Here is a 6,125-nt window from a genome sequence, read left to right on the forward strand (position 1 = left end):
AGAGTCCAGGACAGCATTAATCGCGTAAGACGCAAATGCAGACATTTGAGAGGTTAAGGATGCCACCTGCGGAACAGATGTACGTGTGACCGTGTCAATCTGTGCAAGACCAGCTGAAATAGCTTGGAGTGCCCATACGGCTGCGAATGCAGGAGCAAACGACGCGCCGATAGCTTCATAGATGGATTTCAACCAGAGCTCCATCTGTCTGTCAGTGGCATCTTTAAGTGCAGCCCCATCCTCCACTGCAACTATGGATCTAGCCGCAAGTCTGGAGATAGGGGGATCCACCTTGGGACACTGGGTCCAGCTCTTGACCACGTCAGGAGGAAAGGGATAACGTGTATCCTTAAGCCGTTTGGAGAAACGCTTATCTGGATAAGCGTGGTGTTTCTGGACTGACTCTCTAAAGTCAGAATGGTCCAGAAAAGTACTTAATTTACGCTTGGGATACCTGAAATGGAATTTCTCCTGCTGTGAAGCTGACTCCTCCACTTGAGGAGCTGGGGGAGAAATATCCAACATTTTATTGATGGACGCGATAAGATCATTCACTATGGCGTCACCATCAGGAGTATCCAGATTGAGAGCGGTCTCAGGATCAGAATCCTGATCAGCTACCTCCGGCTCATCACCCAGAGAATCCTCCTGCTGAGACCCTGACCAGTGAGATGAAGTAGAGGGCCGCTCATAGCGAGCTCGCTTAGGCTGTCTGGGACTGTCGTCCGTGTCAGAGCCATCACCCTGGGATGCGTGGAACACCCCCGGAGCCCGGAGCTGTTCCAACTGAGGGGGGCCAGGGAGCAATGAATCAACAGTGCCCATGGTCTGAGTTACTGGTCTAGACTGCAAAGTTTCTAGAATCTGAGACATAGTCACAGATAATCTATCCGCAAAAATTGCAAACTCTGTCCCCGTCACCTGGACAGTATTCACAGGTGGATCTCTCTGGGACACCTCCAGCAGAGGCCCCGGCCGAGCAGGGGGCACAGGGACCGAACACTGCACACAATGGGGGTCAGTGGAACCTGCCGGTAGAACAGCCTCACAAGCGGTGCAAGCAGCATAAAAAGCCTGTGCCTTGGCACCCCTGTTTTTTGCGGACGACATGCTGTATTCTCCACAGAGCAATCCAGGAGGGTATATAGCCAAGAATCACCAGCGACCGTTTAGTGCAATGTATAGCATGCAAGCATAAAAATACAATTGAACACTTCGTCACTAGTGGGGTCAGCACCGGAGGTGCCGCTTACCGCCCGCTAAAAGCGGGTTGTAGTCGCCAAAATCCCGTGCCTGGGTCTCCCAGAACTTGTCTCCCCTTTCCAGCTCAGCCTGCACATCAGGAATGGCTGCCGGCGTTCTGTGAAGAGGGGCGGACCGTGGGCGTGCCTCAGACAAAGTGCGGGAAACTGGCTTCCCACTGTGCTCAATGTGAGGGCTGGAGTATGTAAAGCAGATTCCAGCCCTCAGCGCTGACGTTCTGCATAGCGTCCCGCCCTTCCCCTGACTGGCAGGCCTGGGGGCGGGAACGAAACGGAACTAGGCCGCAAAAGCCGGGGACTCTAGTAAAAAGCGCGGCCGACAAATATGCACTGCCAGCGCGGAAGTCCCCGGCGCACCACAAGTCCCAGCCGCGTCGCAGTAAAAACTGCCAGCAGGGGCCGGCGCGGCAGTTCCCCACACACAAACTCCCTTAGCAAGCTGTGGAAGTGTGGCACAAGCGCAGCAGCGCTATTGTCCCCGGCGCACTAACACACCCAGCAATGCTGCAGTGTGTGCGCGGTCTGTACGGGGACACAGAGTACCTTGGTGTAGCAGGGCCCTGTCCCTGACGATACTCCGCTCCATATCCAGCAGATTCCCCAGGGGCTGTGGACGGAGCACGGTCTCTGTGCCTGGAGACCGGTAAATCCCACTTCGCCCAGAGCCCAAAGGGGGATGGGGAAGGATGCAGCATGTGGGCTCCAGCCTCTGTACCCGCAATGGGTACCTCAACCTTAACAAACACCGCCGACACAAAGTGGGGTGAGAAGGGAGCATGCTGGGGGCCCAAGTATGGGCCCTCTTTTCTTCCATCCGACATAGTCAGCAGCTGCTGCTGACTAAACAGTGGAGCTATGCGTGGATGTCTGACCTCCTTCGCACAAAGCTTGAAAACTGAGGAACCGTGATCCCACGGGGGGTGTATAGGCAGAAGGGGAGGGGCCTTACACTTTTAAGTGTAATGCTTTGTGTGGCCTCCGGAGGCAGTAGCTATACACCCAATTGTCTGGGTCTCCCAATGGAGCGCCAAAGAAATCAACCTTAACAACACCGCTGACACAGTGGGGTGAGAAGGGACATGCCGGGAGTCCAGACATGGACCCGCTTTTCTTCAAACTCTTTCCAAAAGTCAAACAAATCAGATGAGAATGCATGTGTGGATGCATGCCTCCTGACACAAAGCAATAAACTGGCTAGGACTGGCTACCAGGGGGTGTATAAGCTCAGAGGGAGGAGCTACACTTTTAAGTGTAGTACTTTGTGTATCCTCCGGAGGCAGAAGCTAAACACCCATGGTCTGGGTCTCCCAAAGGAACGATAAAGAAATTTAATTTTTGCTTTTTTTCATTCCACATTGCTTTTGTTCATGTGAAGCACCTGAAGGGTTAATAAACGTCTTGAATGTGGTTTTGAGTACTTTGGGGGGTGCAGTTTTTAGAATGGTGTAACTTTTGGGTATTTTTTGTCATCTAGGCCTATCGAAGTCACTTCAAATATGATGTGGTCCCTAAAAAAATGGTTTTGTAAATTTTGATGTAAAAATGAGAAATCGCTGATAAACTTTGAACTCTTCTAACTTCCTAACAAAAAAAAATTTCGTTTCCAAAATTGTGCTTATGTAAAGTAGACAAGTGGGAAATGTTATTTATTAACTATTTTGTGTCACAGAAATCTCTGATTTACCGGTATAAAAATTCAAAAGTTGAAAATTGCTAAATTTTCAAAATTTTTGCCAAAATTCAGTTTTTTTCATAAATAAACGCAAAAAATATTGTCCTAAATTTGGTACTAACATGAAGTCCAATATGTGACGAAAAAACAATCTCAGAATCACCGGGATCCGTTGAAGTGTTCCAGAGTTATAACCTCATGAAGTGACACTGGTCAGAATTGCAAAATTTGGTCTGGTCATTAAGGTGAAAATTAGCTCCATCACTAAGGGGTTAAGAAAACAAAGACCAAGAGTGCTGGACCTCATTATAAGAGTAATTCACACGTACCCCAACAAGAGAACAATAAGGGGCAAAGTGCAGAACAAAACATCATGTAAAAGAAATCATTGGTGGTGATATGGCACCTGGAGACATACCGGTCTCCTGAAGCAGCAGACGCGAAACACGTGTCGGGAACCGCTCCCACATATGTGGTTGACAGACTTCCCCCACCCCCGGTATATGCTACAAGCAGGTAGGTCTCCAGGTGCCACATCATCACCAATGATTTCTTTTACATGTTGTTTTGTTCTGCACTATGCCACTTTTGATCATTGGTGGTGATGTGGCACCTGGAGACATACCGGTCTCCTGAAGCAGCAGACGCGAAACACGTGTCGGGACCGCTCCCGCATGTGTGGTTGACAGACTCCCCCCACCCTCGGTATAAGCTACAAGCAGGTAGGTCTCCAGGTGTCACATCATCACCAATGATTTCTTTTACATGATGTTTTGTTCTGCACTTTGCCACTTTTGATCATTGGTGGGTATATCAAATATGTGGCCCTGTGATTGACCCCTTATTGTTGCTTGTTTCAGCATATACTTTTTTCTTGTCCCCCCCCCTCCACTTTTGATCTACATGGACGACATTCATCAGTGGGATCATTCCTACTTCCCATACTGTCTTGTATGAACTGTTAAAACTTTTATGGGGGGAGCTGCTCCTCCTCATGCGGGACCTTTTTTCCTCCTCCTGCCTCTGTATCAGGTTATTCCTTCCATAGACTCTTATCCTTTACTAAAATGTTTTACTACCACTGATGTATTTATTGTTGTGCACTTTTGTATCAATAAAAGCAAATTTTTCATATATGGTGTTAACTCATTATGTACCAGCACGATCGTACCCTTATTGTTCTCTTGTTTCCTCTATTGCTATACTTGATATTATTGGTGTTCAGTGGGAATTATTCCATTTGTGATGTATTACTATTAAACAGAATTTTAGGAGTTTGTCATTTATTTTTGTTTTTTTCAGAGCTAGCTATACTGGATGAGTTGGAGCAGCGTGGAACAGCAGAGCTGATTATACTGGATGAGTTGGAGCAGCGTGGAACAGCAGAGCTGATTATACTGGATGAGTTGGAGCAGCGTGGAACAGCAGAGCTGATTATACTGGATGAGTTGGAGCAGCGTGGAACAGCAGAGCTGATTATACTGGATGAGTTGGAGTAGCCTGGAACAGCAGAGCTGAGTATACTGGATCTCCTCACCTGCATATACATTTAAAGTCCCTTTGCTTTTGGTATGACCGTCCAGTTGTTCTATGCATCTGAATTTCCTGCTTTGACCTTAATCTCCTCACCTGCATATACATTTAAAGTCCCTTTGCTTTTGGTATGACCGTCCAGTTGTTCTATGCATCTGAATTTCCTGCTTTGACCTTAATCTCCTCACCTGCATATACATTTAAAGTCCCTTTGCTTTTGGTATGACCGTCCAGTTGTTCTATGCATCTGAATTTCCTGCTTTGACCTTAATCTCCTCACCTGCATATACATTTAAAGTCCCTTTGCTTTTGGTATGACCGTCCAGTTGTTCTATGCATCTGAATTTCCTGCTTTGACCTTAATCTCCTCACCTGCATATACATTTAAAGTCCCTTTGCTTTTGGTATGACCGTCCAGTTGTTCTATGCATCTGAATTTCCTGCTTTGACCTTAATCTCCTCACCTGCATATACATTTAAAGTCCCTTTGCTTTTGGTATGACCGTCCAGTTGTTCTATGCATCTGAATTTCCTGCTTTGACCTTAATCTCCTCACCTGCATATACATTTAAAGTCCCTTTGCTTTTGGTATGACCGTCCAGTTGTTCTATGCATCTGAATTTCCTGCTTTGACCTTAATCTCCTCACCTGCATATACATTTAAAGTCCCTTTGCTTTTGGTATGACCGTCCAGTTGTTCTATGCATCTGAATTTCCTGCTTTGACCTTAATCTCCTCACCTGCATATACATTTAAAGTCCCTTTGCTTTTGGTATGACCGTCCAGTTGTTCTATGCATCTGAATTTCCTGCTTTGACCTTAATCTCCTCACCTGCATATACATTTAAAGTCCCTTTGCTTTTGGTATGACCGTCCAGTTGTTCTATGCATCTGAATTTCCTGCTTTGACCTTAATCTCCTCACCTGCATATACATTTAAAGTCCCTTTGCTTTTGGTATGACCGTCCAGTTGTTCTATGCATCTGAATTTCCTGCTTTGACCTTAATCTCCTCACCTGCATATACATTTAAAGTCCCTTTGCTTTTGGTATGACCGTCCAGTTGTTCTATGCATCTGAATTTCCTGCTTTGACCTTAATCTCCTCACCTGCATATACATTTAAAGTCCCTTTGCTTTTGGTATGACCGTCCAGTTGTTCTATGCATCTGAATTTCCTGCTTTGACCTTAATCTCCTCACCTGCATATACATTTAAAGTCCCTTTGCTTTTGGTATGACCGTCCAGTTGTTCTATGCATCTGAATTTCCTGCTTTGACCTTAATCTCCTCACCTGCATATACATTTAAAGTCCCTTTGCTTTTGGTATGACCGTCCAGTTGTTCTATGCATCTGAATTTCCTGCTTTGACCTTAATCTCCTCACCTGCATATACATTTAAAGTCCCTTTGCTTTTGGTATGACCGTCCAGTTGTTCTATGCATCTGAATTTCCTGCTTTGACCTTAATCTCCTCACCTGCATATACATTTAAAGTCCCTTTGCTTTTGGTATGACCGTCCAGTTGTTCTATGCATCTGAATTTCCTGCTTTGACCTTAATCTCCTCACCTGCATATACATTTAAAGTCCCTTTGCTTTTGGTATGACCGTCCAGTTGTTCTATGCATCTGAATTTCCTGCTTTGACCTTAATCTCCTC

The sequence above is a fragment of the Anomaloglossus baeobatrachus genome, chromosome 9 (assembly GCF_048569485.1).
Source record: "Anomaloglossus baeobatrachus isolate aAnoBae1 chromosome 9, aAnoBae1.hap1, whole genome shotgun sequence".
NCBI classification, from domain to species: Eukaryota; Metazoa; Chordata; class Amphibia; order Anura; family Aromobatidae; genus Anomaloglossus; species Anomaloglossus baeobatrachus.